The sequence below is a fragment of the Rhinoderma darwinii genome, chromosome 6, assembly GCF_050947455.1.
Source record: "Rhinoderma darwinii isolate aRhiDar2 chromosome 6, aRhiDar2.hap1, whole genome shotgun sequence".
Lineage (NCBI taxonomy): Eukaryota > Metazoa > Chordata > Amphibia > Anura > Rhinodermatidae > Rhinoderma > Rhinoderma darwinii.
The window spans coordinates 85,954,273-85,981,182 of NC_134692.1; the positions used below are offsets into that span (position 1 = coordinate 85,954,273).

Sequence of the window (26,910 nt, forward strand, 5' to 3'; positions counted from 1 at the left end):
TACCATATTCCAGAACTTTTTTATTTTTCCCATCAAGAAAGCCGTGCGAGGACTTATTTTTTGCGTAACTAACAGTAGTTTTGATCCGTACCATTTTTAGGTACATGCGACTTTTTGATCTCTTTTTATTCCATTTTTTGGGAGGTGAAGTGACCAAACAATTGTGATTGTGGTACGGTTTATTATTATTTTCTTTTACGGCGTTCACCGTGCGGGATAAATAACTAAATAATTTTGTAGTTCAGGCCGTTACGGACACGGCGATACCAATTATATATAGTTTGTTTATATATTTTTATTAATAATAAAGGACTGATAACGTAAAAAGGGGGATTTTTACTTTTAATACTTTTAAAACTTTTATTTTCTTATTTTTACACATCTTTTTTCTACTTTATTACTTTGTCCCACTAGGGGACTTGAGGGCAGGAGGCCCTGATCGCTATTCTAATACACTGCACTACATGCATAGTGCAGTGTATTAGAACTGTCAGCTACTCACTGACAGCAAGCATAGTGGGTCCTGACTTAGTCAGGACCCACTAGGCTTCCGTCGATGGCATAGCCGGACGCCATTGTTTGGTGTCCAGTTGCCATAGTCAAGGGGTTAATCAGCGGGGACACAGCGATCGGTCCCCGCTGTAGGAGCTGTGACAGCTGCTGTACGAGACAGCAGCTGTCACAGCTCCTGTATGTGTCGGGAGGACGGCCGAAATGGCCGTTACTCCCGTGAAGTACTATTCCGTCATGGAGCGCGAACAGGGCGGTTTCCATGACGGAATAGTACGTCACTGAGCGTTAAGGGGTTAATGGCCATCACAAGGATTTATCTCCAAAAAACAGTCGTTAAAAGCCGATCCATTGACTTCTATCGAAACACAAAAAAAGGTTGTGTGAATACACCCATACATCTTCATTGTTCTAATAACGGCCTTATGACAGTCACTAAAAAAAGGCCACCACACAGACGTTTTTCATGTCATGTAAATATGGCATTACAGCCTGGCCGTTCTCATAGCAATGCTTTCTTCTGTTCTCCGTCCAGGCCGGCCTCATGGGATGATGTTTGCTCAGTGAATCTAGCTTGGGTGTAAGGCAGAGAGGTGCATGATGCGTATTGGCCAGCGTCATACACCTCTTTGTCATACGCCCACTTGGTTGAAAATTAAAAAACGCCCAGTTGGGCATTAAGGACCTCATTTGCATAAATGTTCTAAACGCCATAACTTTGTTAAAAAACATCGTTTTTAAAATAAAAACACATTGCTAGTAACTACATTCCAGCGCCGATAAACTTATGTAGGAGATAGAGCATTTTTATTCTGGTGACAGGCCTCTTTAATACTGAAATAACCCTCACTCTAGTCCTGCTATTAATTTACAATGTACCAGTACAGATAAAATATACCTGTCTGGAGTCCATAGAGTCAGCATCACAAGTTTAAAAAGAGATAACGAAACCATCACGTACGAGCATCCCAGTCGTTTACACGCATTTACGATACAGTAAGGCACCATGCACACGATTTGAATGAACTAAAGTGAGAGATCCATTTTGCAAGAACCCGGAAATCAGCTCAACTGCGGCCCTTCCTCCTCAGCCGCAATTATCCTTATAGAACCGAATGCTTTGTTATGAGAGAATCAAGCACAAACCGGTCTGCTGTAATACTTCGTGTAACGCTGCCTATTATGCTACTTACCCGGTCGAAAGTGATTCGCGGACTCTGGTCAGTCAACGCGAACCGAGCAGTGAAATGGAGACTACCAAGGACAAGAGAGTAGCACTGCGCGTGCGTACAGCACAATCAATTCATCTACGCATGCTCAGCAGCAGAAATGAAGTATGCGGTAGTAATGAAAGTATTGTAGTGGAGTGGTGGAATTTAGTCTGAAATAAAAACAGGGTGTAACAGCTCTGAAAAATAAAAGTGAAAGGTCCAATAGTTCCGCACGATATAAGCATGTTGGAATAACTATGAATACTTATGAATAATACGTGTATTAACACAAAACAAACATGTTTTTTATTTTCCGATTTACTAATCGTCTGGGGTCTTATGCGATAATGGTAAACATATTTGGATTTTTTTGCAATCACAGACACATGACATCACAGGTATACATGTGATGTGATGTCATCTCATAAGAATAAACTACATGCAATGTGTGATATCAAAATGCATATACAGGGTTGCCAATCGTCCGTAAATTTATGGACGGTCCGCAAAAACCGTCTGTAGTGCATAGTTGCCAACATTTCAATTTTTTTCCAGTGACACTTAAGAGGGTTTTACACTGGTTGATTATCGTGCAGACGAGCATTCATATAACGCTCGTTGCCGATAATTGCCCTGTGTAAAAAAAGGCAGCGATCAGCAGATCTACGAGCAAACGCTCGATCATCTGCTGGTCGTATCGTTTTAACCCCTTCACTCTTTGGCCACTTTTGACCTTCCTGACCGCCTCGTTTTTCAAATCTGACATGTTTCCCTTTATGTGGTAATAACTTCGGAATGCTTTTATCTATCCAAGCGATTCTGAGACTGCTTTCTAAATGTAAATGTACCTCATTGTAAGACAGGCAATTATACCACACAAATAGTTGCTAATTAAAGAGGCTCTATCACCAGATTTTCAAACCCCTATCTCCTATTGCAGCAGATCGGCGCTGCAATGTATATAACAGTAACGTGTTTTGTTTTTTTTTCAAAAACGAGCATTTTTGGCCAAGTTATGAGCATTTTTATATTTATGCCAATGAGCCTTTCTTAAGTACAAGTGGGCGTGTATTGTGTATGTACATCTGGGCGTTTTTACTTGTTTTACTAGCTGGGCGTTGTGAATGGAAGTGTATGATGCTGATGAATCAGCATCATCCACTTCTCTTCGTTAACACCCAGCTTCTGGCAGTGCACAGACACACAGCGTGTTCTCGAGAGATCACGCTGTGACGTCACTTCCTGCCCCAGGTCCTGCATCGTGTCGGACGAGCGAGGACACATCGGCACCAGGCGACAGAGGCTACAGTTGATTCTGCAGCAGCATCGGCGTTTGCAGGTAAGTCTATGTAGCCTCTGTCGCCTGGTGCCGATGTGTCCTTGCTCGTCCGACACGATGCAGGACCTGGTGCAGGAAGTGACGTCACAGCGTGATCTCTCGAGAACACGCTGTGTATCTGTGCACTGCCAGAAGCTGGGTGTTAACGAAGAGAAGTGGATGATGCTGATTCATCAGCATCATACACTTCCATTCACAACGCCCAGCTAGTAAAACAAGTAAAAACGCCCAGATGTACACACACAATACACGCCCACTTGTACTTAAAGGGAATGTGTTGTTAGCAAAAAAATGTTTTGTTTTTTTAGTTAAACAATTAGTGTGTGGGTGATTAAACATTGTTCTAATTTTTTTTATTTTTTTCACGAGTCAGGAAATATTATAAATTGGATTCAATTGGATTCTAATTTATAATATTTCCCATTGCTGGTCACTAGATGGAGCAATTCCCAAAATTGCAGCATTGCATGTGGTAAAGCAACCACATTGCTTTATGCTGCAAAATTGGGAAAAAATCCCTCGCTCTAGTGAGTTCTCAGAATCCCCCCCTCCTTTATCCTGGCTAGTGCCGGGAGAAACGAGGGGATTGAACGGTCTAACCTCCTACACTGTGTGTCGCCATTTTTTGAGCTAACACACAGTGTAGTAGGTTAACATACACTAGTAAACACACAGTAAAACACGAACATACATAGAAATCACTTACCTGCTCCAGTCGCCGCCGCTCCCTCCGGACCGTCCGCTCCGTCTGCTGCCACTGCTCCATGTGCACAAGTCCGGATGCCGCGACCGGAAGTAGTAATCTTACTGTCCGGCCGCGACTTCCGGTCCACAGGAAAATGGCGCCGGACGGCGCACATTTCAAATTGGACTGTGTGGGAGCGGCGCATGCGCCGTTCCCACACAGACGGCGTACACCATAGTGGATGGAACGGGCCCCGTTCGCAGTCCCTATGGGACTGGAGCTGCCGTATTCCATGTCTGTATGTGTCGTTAATCGACACATACAGAAATGGAAAAAAAAATGGCAGCCCCCATAGGGAAGAAAAAGTGTAAAAATAAAAAAAAGTAACACACAAACACACAAATAAATACAAACGTTTTTAATAAAACACTAACATCAAACTGATATAAAAAAATGTTTTGTGGTGACACTGTTCCTTTAAGAAAGGCTCATTTGCATAAATGAAAAAATGCTCATAACTTGGCCAAAAATGCTCGTTTTAAAAAACGTTACTGTAATCTTCATTGCAGCGCCGATCTGCTGCAATACGAGATAAGGGTTTGAAAATCTGGTGACAGAGCCTCTTTAACATCCCCCATATGTCTACTTTAGATTGGCATTGTTTTTTGAATATCCTTTTATATTTCCAGGACGTTACAAGGCTTAGAACTTTAGCTGCAATTTCTCACATTTTCAAGAAAATTTCAAAAGGCTATTTTTACAGGGGCCAGTTCAGTTGTGAAGTGGCTTTGAGAGCCTTATATATTAGAAACCCCCAATAAGCCACCCCATTTTAAAAACTGCACCCCTCAAAGTATTCAAAACAGCATTTAGAAAGTTTCTTAACCCTTTAGACATTTCACAGGAATTAAAGCAACGTAGATGTGAAATATACAAATTTAATTTCATTTTATTTTTTTTCAGAACTTAATTTTTTATCAATTTTTTTGTAACACTGAAGGTTTTACAAGAGAAACGCAACTCAATATTTATTGCCCAGATTCTGCAGTTTTATAAATATCCCATGTGGCCCTAGTGTGCTTATGGACTGGAGCACAGGCCTCAGAAGAAATGGAGCACCTAGTGAATTTTGGGGCCTCCTTTTTATGAGACTATATTTTAGGCACCATGTCAGGTTTGAAAAAGTCTTGTGATGCAAAAACAGTGGAAACCCCCCACAAGTGACCCCATTTTGGAAGCTACACCCCTTGAGGAAATTATCTTGGGGTATATTGAGCATTTTGACCCCACGGGTTTTTTGCAGAAATTATTGGAAGTAGGCCGTGAAAATGAAACTCTAAATTTTTTCCAGTAAAACGTAGGTTTAGCAAAAAAATGTTCATTCCCACAAGGACTAAAGGAGAAAAAGCACCATTTGTAAAGCGACTTCTCCAGAGTAAAACAGTACCCCACATGTCGTCATAAACGGCTGCTTAGACACACAGCAGGGCTTGGAAGGGAAAGAGCGCCATTTGGCTTTTAGAGCTCAAATTTAGCAGGAATAGTTTGCGGAGGCCATGTCGCATTTGCAAAGCCCCTGAGGGCTGTGAAAACGCGTCACTTAATTTAGGAAACTGCATCCCTTGAGGAATTAATTTTGACCCCACAGGTGTTTCATAGATTTTTATTAGGATTGGGCAGTGAAAATAAAAAAAAATCCTTTTTCTTCATTAAGACGTAGCTTTAGCTCCAAATTTTTCATTTTCTCAAAAAATGAAGGAAAAAACCCCCAACATTTGTAAAGCAACTTTTCTAGAGTACAGAAAAACCCCATTTGTGGTCATAGACTGCTGTTTTGGCACACATCGGGGCTCAGAAGGGAAGGAGCGCCATTTGGCTTTTGGAGTGCAGATTTTGCTGGATTGGTTTCTGGGTGCTATCTGGCATTTGCAAAGCCCCTGTGGGACCAAAACAGTGGAAACCCCCCAGAAGTGACCCCATTTTGGAAACTACACGCTCAAGGTATTCCCCTAGGTGTGTAGTTAGCATGTTAACCCCACAGGTGTTTTGCAGAAATTAGTGTGCCCTCGATGTTGCAGAGTGAAAATGGGATTTTTTGCATGCATAGATATGCCAATATGTGGTGCCCAGTTTGAGCAACCATAACAGGACAGCTCTCTAATTATTATGCGGTATTTCCCGGTTTTAGAAAGACCCTACATGTGGCCCTAATCTTTTGCCTGGACATTCGACCAGGCTCAGGAGTGAAAGAGTGCCATGCGCAGGTGAGGCCTAATTTGGTGACTTACAAAGTATTGGTTCACAATTGCAGAGGCTCCGATGTGAAATAATGAAAGAAACCCCTGAGAAGTGAACCCATTTTGGAAAATACACCCCTCAAGACATTTATTAAGGGGTGTAGTGAGCATTTTGACCCCACAGCTCTTTTCCGTAAATTATTGCGCTACTGATGGTGCAAAGTAAAAATTTCACATTTTCCCTAGATATGCCATTTCAGTGGCAAATATGTTGTGCCCAGCTTGTGCCACTGGAGACACACACCTCAAAATTGTTAAAAGGGTTCTCCCGGGTATGGCGATGCCATATATGTGGCAAACAGTTTGGGCACACTGTAGGACTCTGAAGGGAGGGAGCGCTATTTGGCTTTTGGAGCGTGGATTTGCTTGGTAGTAGTTTTGTTTGGAATTTTACTGGTGTTTTAGTTTAGAATGTGGGGGCATATGTAAGCTGGGCAGAGTACATCAGGGGCATAGTCAGGTGGTATAATAATGGGGTAAAATAATCCATAGATGTGTGTTACGCTGTGAAGCATTCCTTTATGCACAGGCCAGTGTCGCACTGATAAATGGTATCATTCCTTATCCCCCATTTGGTCCACACTCTGCACCTTTGCAATTTGGGGAATTTTGCTGGGAAACTGCTGTCCTGGTATATTACGGGCACCCTCGCTTCTAGCAGGTATGTTTGGGTCCTACCCTTCCTGGTTTCCTAATTTTAGGGCCTTGATAAATCGCCTTCTGAAGCAGAAGAAATGTTTCCCTCGGGCCTGCACAACTGCATATATTTCTTTCCTGACTTATTGGAGCCTTAACTAATTAATTTTTTCATAGATGTAGTGGCATGAGCGGTTTTATTGCGATGCACGCTGTAGTTATTAATGGTACCATTTTGGGTACACGCGCCTTTTTGATCACCTTTTTATCCTATTTTTTGCGAGGCAAGGACCAAAGACCAGCAATTCTGGCATAGTTTTTTACGGGTTTTATTACGCCCTTCACCATGCGTTATAAATTACATGTTAACGTTTTTCTGCGGGCCAGTACGATTCCGGCGATACCAAATTTATAGCACTTTTTTATGATTTACAACTTTTTGCACAATAAAATTGCTTTTGTAAAAAGAATGTCTTTTTTCTGTCGCCATGCTGTAAGAACCATAACTTTTATATTTTTACGTCAACGGAGCTGTATGATGGCTTTTTGCGAGACGAGCTATAGTTTCTATAAGTACCATTTTTGGATACACATGACTTTTTGATCACTTTTTATTCTAATTTTTGTAGGGCAAAGTAACCAAAAAAAAAACAACATGGCCTTGTTTTTTACGCCGTTCAAGGAATAAATAACATAATATTTTTATAGCTCGGGTCGTTACGGACACAGCAATAGCAAATATGTACGGTTTATTTATTTAATACATTGCACTACCTATCTAGTGCAATGTGTTAGATCTGTCAGTCATTCACTGATAGCAAACTGATTAGGCTTCGCCTCCAGGCGGGGCCTAATCGGATAACGTAATGGCAGAGCAGGAGGCCATTGTTAGGCCTCTTATTACCATAGCAGAAGTCGGAAGCCCTGCTATAGCATGAAGGGCTGCCGATCTGCTGCCAACCTCTAAGATGCAGCCACCTCTTTCTAGGTTGATGTCAGATGTAACATACAGCTGACATCCACGGCTGATGACGCCGGCTCAGTTCCTGAGCCGGCACCATCTTGCCGACATCTACGGAAGCCTTTTAGGCCCCTCCTCTGTTTAGGGCCTGAAATTTTTTCGCACTAGGCAAACCTGGATGCTAGTGTTAAGCCGCTGGTTGCCTTTGTAGCCACCAAAACCACGGAAATTTCTTTGCTGGGGTGCCGATGAGCTGAAAACCCCTTAAATGCAGCGATCGCTTTTGACCGCTGCATTTAAGGGGTTAATGGCGGGGATCTGAGCAAACTTCGGTCCTCACCAGGGTGTCAGCTATAACATGCAGCCGACACCCGGGGATGGTGGCACTCACTCAGCTTCTGAGCCGTTGTCCACCATTTGTCGTATGATACGGCAAAATGCGGGAAGCACTAGCTTTCCATGATGTATTCATATGACAAATGTCGGGAAGGGGTTAAAAAAGTAACATATTATCGTTGTCGGCAGCACATCTCCCTGTGTAAACATGATAATAATGTATGGGGCCGAGCAATCAGAGTAACGACCGCTCGTCCCTATCCATAGATCCGTGTGTCTCCGATGTCTTGTTGATCTGCGCTTTAGAGTATGGTGGGTGTGGCTTATGGGCTGTGGCTTATCTGGTGGGTGTGGCTAGTGAGGCGTAGCTTTCTTTTCAAAATTTCTGTATACAAATAAATTAACAAAAATGTCTGCACTAGTTTGGCTGACAACTGCTATGGTGGCCAGTATCTCTCTGGTTATCTGGTTGTATACAGGCAGGTGATGTCTCACTTTATCACTAGGGCTAGGCTAGGGCTAGGCGATATGTTCTGACCACTACTAGTAACATAAAAACCAGCGTAGATAGTGCCACACTCAGTGCTCCTCGTAGATATTGGTGGTGGTGGTGGTGGTGGTGGTGTAGGTAGTGGTACTCCACACTGCTCCCTGTAGATATTGGCACACACTGCTTCCTGTAGATAATGCCACATGGCCCCTCTGTAGATTGTGCCACACATCCTCTTTATATAGTGTCACAGTGCCCTCTGTAGATAGTACCACAGTCCTCTCTGTACATAGTGACACAGTGCCCTCTGTAGTTGGTGCCACACAGCCTACTCTGCCGTTAGTGCCACACAGCCCCCTCTGTAGCTGGTGCCACACAGCCCCCTCTGTAGCTGGTTCCACACAGCCCCTCCCCTGTAGATGGTGCCACACCACGCTCCCCTGTAGATGGTGCCACACCTCCCCCCCCCACTGTAGATAGAGCCCCTGACGTCACTGTCCATATATAGATGGTGACGCCAATGGCTCCTCCAGTAGCGGAATCCCCGGACAGAGCATCAGCAACGCTCTGGCCAGAGGTTCTGGCATTCCAGGAGTAGCCCCTGACTTCATTGTCCATACATGGACAGTGACGTCATCACTGGTTCCCTCTATGAGCGGAATCTCTGGCCAGAGTGTCGGCAACGCTCTGGCTGGGGATTCCGCTCAGGGCTGGCCTTAGGGGTGTGCGACCTGTGCCTTTGCACAGGGCGCATCACTCCAGCAGGTCGAAAGGGGCGCTGGCTCCCTTCCCCTGCTTGCTTCAGAAGCGCCCGGGTCCAGCGAATCTGCACTCGCTACTGCTGTAGCAGCCATAGCCGCTGCAAGCGGCGACACCGGGCATGAGGGCGCCCACTGCTACAGCGGTAGTGATTGCACTATAGCAGAGCAGGGAGGTATCTCCCTGCTCTGCTATCTACTAGCGCCACCGTAGCTCCCTGAAGGAGTGGAATCCCCGTGTGGCCAGCGATTCTGCTCCTGGAGCGCTCCACTACAGGAGAAGCCAATGACGTCACTGTCCATAAATGGACACAGACGACAGGAGCAACGCTGTGGACGGGGTTTCCGCTTCAGGAGTTGCCCCTAATGTCACTGTCCATATGTGGACAGAGACATCAAGCGGAGCCAGGGGCGTAACTAGGTAAGACTGGGCCCCATAGAAAACTCTTGACCGGGGCCCCCCCTGGGTGCCACAATCAGTCGCCCTTATAAATAGTGCCCCCTGTAGAATGTGCCATACAGCCCTCCTGTAGACAGTGCTATATAGCCCTGCCTATAGACAGTGTCACACCCCATTTGTAGATAGCGCCCCCTCCTCGCCCTTGTAGAAGGTGCCATACAGCCCCCTGTAGATACCACCATAAAGCCCCCACTGTATATAGTGCTACACAGACCCCCTCCTTTGTATATAGTGCCACACAGCCCCCCTTAGTAGATAGTGCAGCACAGCCCCCCTTACTAGATAGTGCCACACTCAGCCCCCTGTAGATAGAGTGCCACACAGCTCCCCCTTGTGTATAGTGCCACACAGCCCCCCCTTTGTGTATAGTGCCACACAACCCCCCCCCCCCCTTTGTGTATAGTGCCACAAGGCAATGGCGCATCCGAGAAAGTTGTATCAGCCAGGGAGATATCACTCAAACATGGAAAGGTAGGTTTGGAGGCAGGACTATGTGACTTTAGGATAGCGGCACTGCCCCATGACCCTCTAATGAGTAATTAGCCTATAGTGTGTACCGTTTTAAAAGTGGATTTTAAATATTTTGCTGCATCTGAAAAAAACATACAAGGGAATGTTTGGAAATATTGTCAGGTCATGTATTACCACATGGTGGCAGTTCAAGGGGTTAAAACTACCTGACATATTCCCATTAAATATACAATGAATTGAGAACAATTCCATCTGCCCTGCAATTTTGTTATTATAAATATATCTTATATAATTACAGATCCAGAATCAAGCTCTGACATATATACAGCACTAGAACAAAGCTCAGTACATAAATACAGCACTAGAACCAAGCCCATACATATATACAGCACCAGAACCAACCTCAGTACATAAATACAGCTCCAGAACCAAGCTCAGTACATATATACAGCACCAGAACCAACCTCAGTACATAAATACAGCACTAGAACAAAGCACAGTACATAAATACATCCCCAGAACCAAGCTCAGTACATATATACAGTACCAGAACCAAGCTCAGTACATATATACATCCCCAGAACCAAACTCATTACATATATACAACACCAAAACTAAATTTAGTGCAACCCCAGCCGCATAGGTTGCACGGCGTAAAACTACAGCTCCCAGCATGGCCCGAACAATGGTGAGGATATGCTGGGAGATGCTGTTTCACAAAAAAAAATCATACCACCATCATCTCACTGCAGATCCCACAGTGACTACAGTACTGATTAGTGGCAAAAAAATATTTACATTAAGTGACTCACCGGTGACGTCTCAGATTCTGGTTCTTTTCTTCTCCCTCCGGTCCAGACCTCTATGATGGATTTCTTCCGGCCACGACCTATTTCTGCAGTTTTCCGCTCAGATGTCTTTAGCTTCTCACTTTTAAAACATTTCTGCACCTATAAACGAAGTTAAAATTCTCAATACCTCTAAATATAATAAACTAACTATAATAGCGCCATACACTTTGTCCCTGATTATAATAGTACCATAAACTGTGTCCCACACACACACACACACCGTGCCCCCTGTAGATAGAGCCCCCATAGCCCCTGTAGATAGTGACCCCCCATAGAGCCTATGTAGATAGTGCCCTATATAGGAGCCCCTTTAGATAGTATCCCACATACAGCCCTCTGTAGATAGTGCCTACATATGCACTCCAGAGCTGCAAGGCAATAGTGCTAACCACTGAGCCACCGTGCTGCCCTACATATAGCTTCCCCTAAAGATAGTGCTCCTCGTATAGCCCACCTCTGTAGATAGTCCAGCATATAGCTCCCCCTGTATATAGTGTCCCACATATAGCCCACCCCTGTAGACAGTGCCCTACATATAGCCACCCTGTAGCTAGTGCCCCACAGGTAACCCACCCCTGTATATTGTGTCCCACATATAGCCCACCCTATAGAAAGTGCCCTAAAAAATAGCTCCCCTATATATAGTGCTCTACATATAGCCCACCCCTGTATATAGTGTCTCACATATAGCTCCCCCTGTATATAGTGCCCCACATATATACCACCCCTGTAGATAGTGCCCCACATCCTCACATATAGACCCCCTGTAGATAGTGGCCCACATATAGACCCCCCTGTAGATAGTGGCCCACATCCCCACATATAGAATCCCCCTGTAGATAGTGTCCCTCATATAGCCCACCCCTCTAGACAGTGCCCTACATATAGCCAACCTGTAGCTAGTGCCCCACAGGTACCCCACCCCTGTATATAGTGTCCCACATATAGACCCCCTAAGATAGTGTCCCACATCCCCACATATAGACCCACCTGTAGATAGTGGCCCACATATAGACCCCCCCCCCTGTAGATAGTGGCCCAGATCCCCACATATAGACTCCCCCTGTAGATACTGGCTCACATCCCCACATATAGATACCCCCTGTAGATAGTGGCCCACATCCCCACATATAGACCCCCCTGTATATAGTGGCCCACATATAGACCACCCCTGTATATAGTGGCCCACATATAGACCCCCCTGTATCTAGTGGCCCACATCCTCACATATAGACCGCCCCTGTAGATAGTGCCCCACATCCCCACATACAGACCACCCTGTATATAGTGGCCCAAATATAGATGACCCCCCCTGTAGATAGAGCCCCCACTATAGATAATGCCAGTCACAGTTTTATTAGAAAAAAACTAAAAACTTTACATACTCACATGATCCCGTTCCCGCGCAGTCCGATGGCAATGCAGACCTGCTCTCTTCTGAGCAGGTCTGCTGGCGCTGAATGACGCATCGGTCAATGACGCTGATTGTCGGGGCAGCTAGCGTCGTTGAAAGGCGCTGATTGGCGGGGCAAGTAATTTTGCCCCGCCAATCAGCGTCATTGTAAGGTGAATGGTCGGGAACATACCCCAAGCCGCGGGCACCATATCAGCCGCTACGGCTGCTACCGCGGTAGTTACGCCACTGAGCATAGCGCTCCAGGAGCGGAATCCCCGGCCACACGAGGATTCCGCTCCTTCAGGGAGCTACACTGGCGCTATCTACAGGCAGGGGGTGCTATCTACAAGGGGGCTGTGGGCTGTGTGGCACTACCTACAAGGGGGCTGTGTGCCATTACCAACAAGGGGGCTGTGGGCTGTGTGGCACTACCAACAAGGCGACTGTGGGCTGTATGGCACTACCAACAAGGGGGCTGTGGGCTGTGTGGCACTACCTACAAGGGGGCTGTGGGCTGTGTGGCACTACAAACAAGGGGACTGTTGGCTGTGTGGCACTACCAACAAGGGGACTGTGGGCTGTGTGGCACTACCAACAAGGGGGCTGTGGACTGTGTGGCACTACCAACAAGGGAGCTTTTGTCTGTGGGGCACTACCAACAAGGAGGTTGTGTGGCACTACCTACCAGGAACGCTGTGTGGCACTACCTACCAGGATGCTGTGTGGCACTATCTACCAGGACGCTGTGTGGCACTACCTACCAGGACGCTGTGTGGCACTTCCTTACCAGAGGGCTGTGTGGCACTACCTACCAGGGGGCTGTGTGGCACTACCTACAGGGGGCTGTGTGGCACTACCTACAGGGGACTGTGTGGCACTACTTACAGGGAGCTGTGTGGCACTACCTACAGGGGACTGTGTGGCACTACCTACCAGGGGGCTGTGTGGCACTACCTATTAGGGTGCTGTGTGGCACTACCTACAGGGGGCTTTGTGGCACTACCTACAGGGGACTTTGTGGCACTACTTACAGGGAGCTGTGTGGCACTCCCTATAGGGTGCTGTGTGGCACTCTATAGAGGGCTGTGTGGCACTCTATAGGGGGCTGTGTGGCACTATCTACATGGGGCTGTGTGGCACTATCTACATGGGGCTGGGTGGCACTATCTACATGGGGGCTGTGTGGCACTATCTACATGGGGGCTGTGTGGCACTATCTACAAGGGGGCTGTGTGAAGCTATATACAAGGGGGCTGTGTGGCGCTATCTACAAGGGGGCTGTGTGGCGCTATCTACAAAGGGTCTGTGTGGCGCTATCTACAAGGGGGCTTTGTGGTGCTACCTACAAGGGGCTGTGTGGCACTATCTAAAGGGGGAATCTGTGAGTGGTGGGCTGATGGTGATTTTACTGTGAGTGGCGGGCTGATGGTCATTTTACTGTGAGTGGGGGGCTGATGATCATTTTACTGTCAGTGGTGGTCTGATGGTTATTTTACTGTGAGTGGCGGGCTGTTGGTCATTTTACTGTGAGTGGCGGGCTGTTGGTAATTTTACTGTGAGTGGCGGGCTGATGGTAATTTTACTGTGAGTGGCGGGCTGATGGTAATTTTACTGTGCGTGGCGGGCTGATGGTCATTTTACTGTGAGTGGTGGGCTGATGGTCATTTTACTGTGAGTGGCGGGCTGATGGTCATTTTACTGTGAGTGGCTGGCTGATGGTTATTCTACTGTGAGTGGCAGGCTGATGGTCATTTTACTGTGAGTGGCGGGCTGATGGTCATCTTACTGTGAGTGGCCGGCTGATGGTCATATCACTGAGAGTGGGGCTGATGGTCATTTTAGAGTGAGTGGGGGGCTGATGGTCATTTTACTGTGAGTGGGGGGGCTGATGGTCATATTACAAAGCGTGGGGCGCTGATGGTTATTTTACTGTGAGTGCGGGGCTTATGGTCATTTTACTGTGAGTGGGGGCTGATGGTCATTTTACTGTGAGTGCGAGGCTGGTGGTCTTCAAGTGGTTTCCACCTCTGACTTCCAATTGAAATTAATGGGAGCCAGAAAATACCTGCGGCACACGTTTGGAGCTTTTTTTTACCTGCGCCTTTTGCATTAGCTTCCAACGGCTTAAGAAAAAACGCAAAAAAACCAATGCTGTGAATTCCTAAAGGAATTTTAAGGCGGTTTTCTTACAAAAAACGCTGTGTGAACATACCCTGCGAGTGTAGTGCTTGTTTTTAGCCATTTTCTGTCCTTCTCGAAACAATTGTTGGTAGTGGTGCCCTGAGGAAATGTTCTTTTTCCAGTGCTGCCTCGAGTCCGAAAAAGCTGGGAAACTCTGTACTAGGCTACAAGATCACGCCGGCCTACGCAAGGATCCCGTTGTGGAGCAGATTCGTTTGTCATGGGAACCGGGCCTAGGCGAGTACAATTTTTGTTTTTGTTTGGTGGCACTGTCTACAAGGGGGAGGTGGGGGGGCTGTATGTCACGATCTAAGAGGAGGAGATGGGGGATTATGGCACTGTCTAAAGGAAGGCTGTATGGCAATATCTACAGGGGGCACTATACTGTGTGGGGCCACTAAGCAGACATTATACTGTGTAGGGGTACTACAGAGGGCATAATATTGTGGGCACAATTAGAGGTCTAAAAACTGCGTACTTGATATATATTATAATATTAAATATTATTATTATTATACTGTATGGGGCACTAAAAAGGCATTATACTTTTTTTATGGGGCATATTTTTTTATTGATGGGGTGGGGCGCCAAAAGATAATTTTGCACGGGGTGCCATCTATCCTAAGGCCGGCCCTAATTCCGCTGCAGGAGGAGCCCCTGATATCACTGTCCTTATTTGGACAGTGACGTCATGGGCTTTCTCTATGAGCAGAATCCCCATCCAGAGCGTTGCACTATCTACAGGGGTCACTATCCCTTTATCATTAACCCTGTGCATATTCAAACAGTGCAGATTTGATGCAGATTTTGCATGCATTTTATAACCCGAAAAACAAAATTGGATCCAGGAGAAGACATTTTAAACTCTTAATGTCGTAAAGTATGAGCTGAGCGCGCTGCATACTAAGTGCCGATGCCTCACTGCAACCTCACTTTGATTCTGCTCATTCAACCACTTAGATGCCACGATCATTAGCGACCATGGCATCTTAACAGTTAGAAGGTGGAGGGCAGCCCCCTCCAACAGCCGACCGCCCCCGCGACGCGTTTGTAGGGTACCAATGGTTGTCATGGCCACCAGGTCTGCCATCTTTGTCCTATTAAGCTTTGCCAGAGACAAAATCATGATAAACTGCAATACATTAGTATTGCAGTATAACATGAAAGCAATCCAACGATCGCTGGTTTAAGTTCCCATCATTTAAAAACAGTTAGATAAAAGTATTTTTAACCACTTAGAGACACAGCCGGTTTTCGATTTGTGTACAAAGCCCAATATTGTAAATCTGACCTTATTTACACGAGCGTGTTAAACATCCATGGGACGGCCGTTGAAACAGCGGCCATCCCATGGGCCTATGTAATTCAATGTGGCCGTTCACACAGCCATTGTTTCAATGGACCGTGTGAAGGGTCCTTATAGGCCATGTCCCTTCTTTTCGTGCATCACGCATCCCTCCATTGGCTCTCAACTATGGGTGATGCGTGACATCACGTCCTGCAGCGCTGAGCACGGATGCACCTCGGACGTGAAAAACTGCAGTTTTTCACGTCCGAGATGCGCAGCGTTCGTGACCGCTGCATTTAAGGGGTTAATGGCGGGGATCTGAGCAAACTTCGGTCCTCACCAGGGTGTCAGCTATAACATGCAGCCGACACCCGGGGATGGTGGCACTCACTCAGCTTCTGAGCCGTTGTCCACCATTTGTCGTATGATACGGCAAAATGCGGGAAGCACTAGCTTTCCATGATGTATTCATATGACAAATGTCGGGAAGGGGTTAAAAAAGTAACATATTATCGTTGTCGGCAGCACATCTCCCTGTGTAAACATGATAATAATGTATGGGGCCGAGCAATCAGAGTAACGACCGCTCGTCCCTATCCATAGATCCGTGTGTCTCCGATGTCTTGTTGATCTGCGCTTTAGAGTATGGTGGGTGTGGCTTATGGGCTGTGGCTTATCTGGTGGGTGTGGCTAGTGAGGCGTAGCTTTCTTTTCAAAATTTCTGTATACAAATAAATTAACAAAAATGTCTGCACTAGTTTGGCTGACAACTGCTATGGTGGCCAGTATCTCTCTGGTTATCTGGTTGTATACAGGCAGGTGATGTCTCACTTTATCACTAGGGCTAGGCTAGGGCTAGGCGATATGTTCTGACCACTACTAGTAACATAAAAACCAGCGTAGATAGTGCCACACTCAGTGCTCCTCGTAGATATTGGTGGTGGTGGTGGTGGTGGTGTAGGTAGTGGTACTCCACACTGCTCCCTGTAGATATTGGCACACACTGCTTCCTGTAGATAATGCCACATGGCCCCTCTGTAGATTGTGCCACACATCCTCTTTATATAGTGTCACAGTGCCCTCTGTAGATAGTACCACAGTCCCCTCTGTACATAGTGACACAGTGCCCTCTGTAGTTGGTGCCACACAGCCTACTCTGCCGTTAGTGCCACACAGCCCCCTCTGTAGCTGGTGCCACACAGCCCCCTCTGTAGCTGGTTCCACACAGCCCCTCCCCTGTAGATGGTGCCACACCACGCTCCCCTGTAGATGGTGCCACACCTCCCCCCCCCACTGTAGATAGAGCCCCTGACGTCACTGTCCATATATAGATGGTGACGCCAATGGCTCCTCCAGTAGCGGAATCCCCGGACAGAGCATCAGCAACGCTCTGGCCAGAGGTTCTGGCATTCCAGGAGTAGCCCCTGACTTCATTGTCCATACATGGACAGTGACGTCATCACTGGTTCCCTCTATGAGCGGAATCTCTGGCCAGAGTGTCGGCAACGCTCTGGCTGGGGATTCCGCTCAGGGCTGGCCTTAGGGGTGTGCGACCTGTGCCTTTGCACAGGGCGCATCACTCCAGCAGGTCGAAAGGGGCGCTGGCTCCCTTCCCCTGCTTGCTTCAGAAGCGCCCGGGTCCAGCGAATCTGCACTCGCTACTGCTGTAGCAGCCATAGCCGCTGCAAGCGGCGACACCGGGCATGAGGGCGCCCACTGCTACAGCGGTAGTGATTGCACTATAGCAGAGCAGGGAGGTATCTCCCTGCTCTGCTATCTACTAGCGCCACCGTAGCTCCCTGAAGGAGTGGAATCCCCGTGTGGCCAGCGATTCTGCTCCTGGAGCGCTCCACTACAGGAGAAGCCAATGACGTCACTGTCCATAAATGGACACAGACGACAGGAGCAACGCTGTGGACGGGGTTTCCGCTTCAGGAGTTGCCCCTAATGTCACTGTCCATATGTGGACAGAGACATCAAGCGGAGCCAGGGGCGTAACTAGGTAAGACTGGGCCCCATAGAAAACTCTTGACCGGGGCCCCCCCTGGGTGCCACAATCAGTCGCCCTTATAAATAGTGCCCCCTGTAGAATGTGCCATACAGCCCTCCTGTAGACAGTGCTATATAGCCCTGCCTATAGACAGTGTCACACCCCATTTGTAGATAGCGCCCCCTCCTCGCCCTTGTAGAAGGTGCCATACAGCCCCCTGTAGATACCACCATAAAGCCCCCACTGTATATAGTGCTACACAGACCCCCTCCTTTGTATATAGTGCCACACAGCCCCCCTTAGTAGATAGTGCAGCACAGCCCCCCTTACTAGATAGTGCCACACTCAGCCCCCTGTAGATAGAGTGCCACACAGCTCCCCCTTGTGTATAGTGCCACACAGCCCCCCCTTTGTGTATAGTGCCACACAACCCCCCCCCCCTTTGTGTATAGTGCCACAAGGCAATGGCGCATCCGAGAAAGTTGTATCAGCCAGGGAGATATCACTCAAACATGGAAAGGTAGGTTTGGAGGCAGGACTATGTGACTTTAGGATAGCGGCACTGCCCCATGACCCTCTAATGAGTAATTAGCCTATAGTGTGTACCGTTTTAAAAGTGGATTTTAAATATTTTGCTGCATCTGAAAAAAACATACAAGGGAATGTTTGGAAATATTGTCAGGTCATGTATTACCACATGGTGGCAGTTCAAGGGGTTAAAACTACCTGACATATTCCCATTAAATATACAATGAATTGAGAACAATTCCATCTGCCCTGCAATTTTGTTATTATAAATATATCTTATATAATTACAGATCCAGAATCAAGCTCTGACATATATACAGCACTAGAACAAAGCTCAGTACATAAATACAGCACTAGAACCAAGCCCATACATATATACAGCACCAGAACCAACCTCAGTACATAAATACAGCTCCAGAACCAAGCTCAGTACATATATACAGCACCAGAACCAACCTCAGTACATAAATACAGCACTAGAACAAAGCACAGTACATAAATACATCCCCAGAACCAAGCTCAGTACATATATACAGTACCAGAACCAAGCTCAGTACATATATACATCCCCAGAACCAAACTCATTACATATATACAACACCAAAACTAAATTTAGTGCAACCCCAGCCGCATAGGTTGCACGGCGTAAAACTACAGCTCCCAGCATGGCCCGAACAATGGTGAGGATATGCTGGGAGATGCTGTTTCACAAAAAAAAATCATACCACCATCATCTCACTGCAGATCCCACAGTGACTACAGTACTGATTAGTGGCAAAAAAATATTTACATTAAGTGACTCACCGGTGACGTCTCAGATTCTGGTTCTTTTCTTCTCCCTCCGGTCCAGACCTCTATGATGGATTTCTTCCGGCCACGACCTATTTCTGCAGTTTTCCGCTCAGATGTCTTTAGCTTCTCACTTTTAAAACATTTCTGCACCTATAAACGAAGTTAAAATTCTCAATACCTCTAAATATAATAAACTAACTATAATAGCGCCATACACTTTGTCCCTGATTATAATAGTACCATAAACTGTGTCCCACACACACACACACACCGTGCCCCCTGTAGATAGAGCCCCCATAGCCCCTGTAGATAGTGACCCCCCATAGAGCCTATGTAGATAGTGCCCTATATAGGAGCCCCTTTAGATAGTATCCCACATACAGCCCTCTGTAGATAGTGCCTACATATGCACTCCAGAGCTGCAAGGCAATAGTGCTAACCACTGAGCCACCGTGCTGCCCTACATATAGCTTCCCCTAAAGATAGTGCTCCTCGTATAGCCCACCTCTGTAGATAGTCCAGCATATAGCTCCCCCTGTATATAGTGTCCCACATATAGCCCACCCCTGTAGACAGTGCCCTACATATAGCCACCCTGTAGCTAGTGCCCCACAGGTAACCCACCCCTGTATATTGTGTCCCACATATAGCCCACCCCTATAGAAAGTGCCCTAAAAAATAGCTCCCCTATATATAGTGCTCTACATATAGCCCACCCCTGTATATAGTGTCTCACATATAGCTCCCCCTGTATATAGTGCCCCACATATATACCACCCCTGTAGATAGTGCCCCACATCCTCACATATAGACCCCCTGTAGATAGTGGCCCACATATAGACCCCCCTGTAGATAGTGGCCCACATCCCCACATATAGAATCCCCCTGTAGATAGTGTCCCACATATAGCCCACCCCTCTAGACAGTGCCCTACATATAGCCAACCTGTAGCTAGTGCCCCACAGGTACCCCACCCCTGTATATAGTGTCCCACATATAGACCCCCTAAGATAGTGTCCCACATCCCCACATATAGACCCACCTGTAGATAGTGGCCCACATATAGACCCCCCCCCTGTAGATAGTGGCCCAGATCCCCACATATAGACTCCCCCTGTAGATACTGGCTCACATCCCCACATATAGATACCCCCTGTAGATAGTGGCCCACATCCCCACATATAGACCCCCCTGTATATAGTGGCCCACATATAGACCACCCCTGTATATAGTGGCCCACATATAGACCCCCCTGTATCTAGTGGCCCACATCCTCACATATAGACCGCCCCTGTAGATAGTGCCCCACATCCCCACATACAGACCACCCTGTATATAGTGGCCCAAATATAGATGACCCCCCCTGTAGATAGAGCCCCCACTATAGATAATGCCAGTCACAGTTTTATTAGAAAAAAACTAAAAACTTTACATACTCACATGATCCCGTTCCCGCGCAGTCCGATGGCAATGCAGACCTGCTCTCTTCTGAGCAGGTCTGCTGGCGCTGAATGACGCATCGGTCAATGACGCTGATTGTCGGGGCAGCTAGCGTCGTTGAAAGGCGCTGATTGGCGGGGCAAGTAATTTTGCCCCGCCAATCAGCGTCATTGTAAGGTGAATGGTCGGGAACATACCCCAAGCCGCGGGCACCATATCAGCCGCTACGGCTGCTACCGCGGTAGTTACGCCACTGAGCATAGCGCTCCAGGAGCGGAATCCCCGGCCACACGAGGATTCCGCTCCTTCAGGGAGCTACACTGGCGCTATCTACAGGCAGGGGGTGCTATCTACAAGGGGGCTGTGGGCTGTGTGGCACTACCTACAAGGGGGCTGTGTGCCATTACCAACAAGGGGGCTGTGGGCTGTGTGGCACTACCAACAAGGCGACTGTGGGCTGTATGGCACTACCAACAAGGGGGCTGTGGGCTGTGTGGCACTACCTACAAGGGGGCTGTGGGCTGTGTGGCACTACAAACAAGGGGACTGTTGGCTGTGTGGCACTACCAACAAGGGGACTGTGGGCTGTGTGGCACTACCAACAAGGGGGCTGTGGACTGTGTGGCACTACCAACAAGGGAGCTTTTGTCTGTGGGGCACTACCAACAAGGAGGTTGTGTGGCACTACCTACCAGGAACGCTGTGTGGCACTACCTACCAGGACGCTGTGTGGCACTATCTACCAGGACGCTGTGTGGCACTACCTACCAGGACGCTGTGTGGCACTTCCTTACCAGAGGGCTGTGTGGCACTACCTACCAGGGGGCTGTGTGGCACTACCTACAGGGGGCTGCGTGGCACTACCTACAGGGGACTGTGTGGCACTACTTACAGGGAGCTGTGTGGCACTACCTACAGGGGACTGTGTGGCACTACCTACCAGGGGGCTGTGTGGCACTACCTATTAGGGTGCTGTGTGGCACTACCTACAGGGGGCTTTGTGGCACTACCTACAGGGGACTTTGTGGCACTACTTACAGGGAGCTGTGTGGCACTCCCTATAGGGTGCTGTGTGGCACTCTATAGAGGGCTGTGTGGCACTCTATAGGGGGCTGTGTGGCACTATCTACATGGGGCTGTGTGGCACTATCTACATGGGGCTGGGTGGCACTATCTACATGGGGGCTGTGTGGCACTATCTACATGGGGGCTGTGTGGCACTATCTACAAGGGGGCTGTGTGAAGCTATATACAAGGGGGCTGTGTGGCGCTATCTACAAGGGGGCTGTGTGGCGCTATCTACAAAGGGTCTGTGTGGCGCTATCTACAAGGGGGCTTTGTGGTGCTACCTACAAGGGGCTGTGTGACACTACCTACAAGGGGCTGTGTGGCACTATCTAAAGGGGGAATCTGTGAGTGGTGGGCTGATGGTGATTTTACTGTGAGTGGCGGGCTGATGGTCATTTTACTGTGAGTGGGGGGCTGATGATCATTTTACTGTCAGTGGTGGTCTGATGGTTATTTTACTGTGAGTGGCGGGCTGTTGGTCATTTTACTGTGAGTGGCGGGCTGTTGGTAATTTTACTGTGAGTGGCGGGCTGATGGTAATTTTACTGTGAGTGGCGGGCTGATGGTAATTTTACTGTGCGTGGCGGGCTGATGGTCATTTTACTGTGAGTGGTGGGCTGATGGTCATTTTACTGTGAGTGGCGGGCTGATGGTCATTTTACTGTGAGTGGCTGGCTGATGGTTATTCTGCTGTGAGTGGCAGGCTGATGGTCATTTTACTGTGAGTGGCGGGCTGATGGTCATCTTACTGTGAGTGGCCGGCTGATGGTCATATCACTGAGAGTGGGGCTGATGGTCATTTTAGAGTGAGTGGGGGGCTGATGGTCATTTTACTGTGAGTGGGGGCTGATTGTCATTTTACTGTGAGTGGGGGGGCTGATGGTCATATTACAAAGCGTGGGGCGCTGATGGTTATTTTACTGTGAGTGTGGGGCTTATGGTCATTTTACTGTGAGTGGGGGCTGATGGTCATTTTACTGTGAGTGCGAGGCTGGTGGTCTTCAAGTGGTTTCCACCTCTGACTTCCAATTGAAATTAATGGGAGCCAGAAAATACCTGCGGCACACGTTTGGAGCTTTTTTTTACCTGCGCCTTTTGCATTAGCTTCCAACGGCTTAAAGAGGCTCTGTCACCAGATTTTGCAACCCCTATCTGCTATTGCAGCAGATAGGCGCTGCAATGTAGATTACAGTAACGTTTTTATTTTAAAAAAACGAGCATTTTTGGCCAAGTTATGACCATTTTTGTAGTTATGCAAATGAGGCTTGCAAAAGTCCAAGTGGGTGTGTTTAAAAGTAAAAGTCCAAGTGGGTGTGTATTATGTGCGTACATCGGGGCGTTTTTAATACTTTCACTAGCTGGGCGCTCTGATGAGAAGTAACATCCTCTTCTCTTCAGAACGCCCAGCTTGTGACAGTGCAGATCTGTGACGTCACTCACAGGTCCTGCATCGTGACGGCCACATCGGAACCAGAGGCTACAGTTGATTCTGCAGCAGCATCAGCGTTTGCAGGTAAGTCGATCTTACCTGCAAACGCTGATGCTGCTGCAGAATCAACTGTAGCCTCTGCTGCCGATGTGGCCGTCACGATGCAGGACCTGTGAGTGACGTCACAGATCTGCACTGTCACAAGCTGGGCGTTCTGAAGAGAAGAGGATGTTACTTCTCTTCACAGCGCCCAGCTAGTAAAAGTATTAAAAACGCCCCGATGTACGCACATAATACACGCCCACTTGGACTTTTACTTTTAAACACACCCACTTGGACTTTTGCAAGCCTCATTTGCATAATTACAAAAATGGTCATAACTTGGCCAAAAATGCTCGTTTTTTAAAAATAAAAACGTTACTGTAATCTACATTGCAGCGCCTATCTGCTGCAATAGCAGATAGGGGTTGCAAAATCTGGTGACAGAGCCTCTTTAAGAAAAAACGCAAAAAAACCAATGCTGTGAATTCCTAAAGGAATTTTAAGGCGGTTTTCTTACAAAAAACGCTGTGTGAACATACCCTGCGAGTGTAGTGCTTGTTTTTAGCCATTTTCTGTCCTTCTCGAAACAATTGTTGGTAGTGGTGCCCTGAGGAAATGTTCTTTTTCCAGTGCTGCCTCGAGTCCGAAAAAGCTGGGAAACTCTGTACTAGGCTACAAGATCACGCCGGCCTACGCAAGGATCCCGTTGTGGAGCAGATTCGTTTGTCATGGGAACCGGGCCTAGGCGAGTACAATTTTTGTTTTTGTTTGGTGGCACTGTCTACAAGGGGGAGGTGGGGGGGCTGTATGTCACGATCTAAGAGGAGGAGATGGGGGATTATGGCACTGTCTAAAGGAAGGCTGTATGGCAATATCTACAGGGGGCACTATACTGTGTGGGGCCACTAAGCAGACATTATACTGTGTAGGGGTACTACAGAGGGCATAATATTGTGGGCACAATTAGAGGTCTAAAAACTGCGTACTTGATATATATTATAATATTAAATATTATTATTATTATACTGTATGGGGCACTAAAAAGGCATTATACTTTTTTTATGGGGCATATTTTTTTATTGATGGGGTGGGGCGCCAAAAGATAATTTTGCACGGGGTGCCATCTATCCTAAGGCCGGCCCTAATTCCGCTGCAGGAGGAGCCCCTGATATCACTGTCCTTATTTGGACAGTGACGTCATGGGCTTTCTCTATGAGCAGAATCCCCATCCAGAGCGTTGCACTATCTACAGGGGTCACTATCCCTTTATCATTAACCCTGTGCATATTCAAACAGTGCAGATTTGATGCAGATTTTGCATGCATTTTATAACCCGAAAAACAAAATTGGATCCAGGAGAAGACATTTTAAACTCTTAATGTCGTAAAGTATGAGCTGAGCGCGCTGCATACTAAGTGCCGATGCCTCACTGCAACCTCACTTTGATTCTGCTCATTCAACCACTTAGATGCCACGATCATTAGCGACCATGGCATCTTAACAGTTAGAAGGTGGAGGGCAGCCCCCTCCAACAGCCGATCGCCCCCGCGACGCGTTTGTAGGGTACCAATGGTTGTCATGGCCACCAGGTCTGCCATCTTTGTCCTATTAAGCTTTGCCAGAGACAAAATCATGATAAACTGCAATACATTAGTATTGCAGTATAACATGAAAGCAATCCAACGATCGCTGGTTTAAGTTCCCATCATTTAAAAACAGTTAGATAAAAGTATTTTTAACCACTTAGAGACACAGCCGGTTTTCGATTTGTGTACAAAGCCCAATATTGTAAATCTGACCTTATTTACACGAGCGTGTTAAACATCCATGGGACGGCCGTTGAAACAGCGGCCATCCCATGGGCCTATGTAATTCAATGTGGCCGTTCACACAGCCATTGTTTCAATGGACCGTGTGAAGGGTCCTTATAGGCCATGTCCCTTCTTTTCGTGCATCACGCATCCCTCCATTGGCTCTCAACTATGGGTGATGCGTGACATCACGTCCTGCAGCGCTGAGCACGGATGCACCTCGGACGTGAAAAACTGCAGTTTTTCACGTCCGAGATGCGCAGCGTTCGTGTAAAGCTGGATTCACACGAGCGTGGCGTTTTTGCGGACGCAAAAACGCTGCGTTTTGCGCGTGCAAAAAACACTTGACAGCTCCGTGTGTCATCCGTGTATGATGCGTGGCTGCGTGATTTTCGCGCAGCCGCCATCATAGAAATGAGGCTAGTCGATGTCAGTCACTGTCCAGGGTGCTGAAAGAGTTAACTGATCGGCAGTTAACTCTTTCAGCACCCTCAACATTGAATTCCGATCACAATATCGTGCAACCTGTTTAAAAAAACAAAAATGTTCGGACTTCCCTCCCGGCCGTTGCCTTGGTGACACGTCCTTGGTGACGCGCCTCTCTTGACATCTGGCCCCACCTCCCTGGATGACGTGGCAGTCCATGTGACCGCTGCAGCCTGTGCTTGGCCTGTGATTGGCTGGAGCTGTCACTTGGACTGAATTGTCATCCCGGGAGGTCAGACTGGAGGAAGAAGCCGGGAGTTATCGGTAAGTCAGAACTGCTTTTTTTTTTTTACACGTTCATGTATATTGTGAGCGGAAGTCACTGTCCAGGGTGCTGAAACAGTTTAACTCTTTCAGCACCCTGGACAGTGACTATCTCCTGACGTCGCGTACCGGAAATTTTTTTGCCGGGTTCGGCCAAAACGAGTTCGGCCGAACCCGGTGAAGTTCGGTTCGGTTGTCCGGGTTCGCTCAGCTCAAAGACACTCCGTTTGGATGTTTGTAAACAGAAAAGCACGTGGTGCTTTTCTGTTTACATTCATCCTTTTGACAGCTCTTGCGCGAATCACGCAGTTCGTACGGAAGTGCTTTCGTGTGGCATGCGTGGTTTTCACGCACCCATTGACTTCAATGAGTGCGTGATGTGCGACAAACGCCGAAAGAACGGACATGTCGTGACTTTTTTTCAGCGGACTCACGCTGAGGAAAAATCACATGTCAGCACGGCCCCATAGACACATATAGGTCCGTGCAACTCGCATGCAAATCACGCGCGTTGCACGGACGTTTTTCCCGTTCGTCTGAATAAAGCCTAAATAAGGCCTTAGTGGTAATAACGTTATTACTTTATGTTACTGGTAAAATTAAGTCGATACATTCAGTATTTATTCCTGAAAAACACCAAAATTATGAGTCATTTAAAAAACTGCTTGCAAGGCAGATAGTAATACCAAATAAAACAGTTACTAGTTAACATTTATAATATGTCTTCTTAATGTTGGCATAATTTTTTGAACGTTCTTTTTTTTTTTCTAAGACTATGTTCACATCTGCGTTGGAGGCTCAGTTAGGGGCCTCAGTCGCAGATCCGACAGGGTTTGCCGGAGTTTACAAGAGACAATAGCACTTCATGCTGCGCTATTGTGTCTAGTAAAGTCACAGACACTCCGACAGAAAGCCGACGGAACCCATTAAAGTCAATGGGTTCCGTCGTCGAATGGCGGTATCCGTTGTGCAACGGCACCGTTGGTTCCATTATTCCCTTGTTCTGCTCCTCTGATGAAGCAGAACAACCGAACACACCAATGCAGGTGTGAACCCAGCCTAAAATGTTACAAGGCATAAGTTTAGCAGCAATTTCTCACATTTTCAGGAAAGTTTCCAAAAGTACATTTTTAGTGACCAGTTCAGTTCTGAAGTAGCTTTAAGGGGCCTATATATTGGAACCCCCCATA

General features: G+C 47.3%; 1 protein-coding gene across 5 annotated transcripts in view; it reads right to left on the reverse strand.

The window, feature by feature from the left end:
- Positions 1 to 26,910, reverse strand: part of ARPC1A (actin related protein 2/3 complex subunit 1A) — a 191,125-nt gene that overhangs the window by 157,788 nt on the left and 6,427 nt on the right. For 2 of the 5 annotated variants that reach the window (XM_075830007.1, XM_075830003.1), the window contains exon 1: positions 1,704 to 1,812. The exons of 2 other annotated variants lie outside the window; for them this stretch is intronic. The gene's annotated coding sequence lies outside the window, so the exon portion shown is untranslated. Of the gene's footprint in view, positions 1 to 1,703; positions 1,813 to 26,910 lie in introns of those variants that run through there. One more of the 5 variants, XM_075830004.1, reaches the window with a different exon arrangement.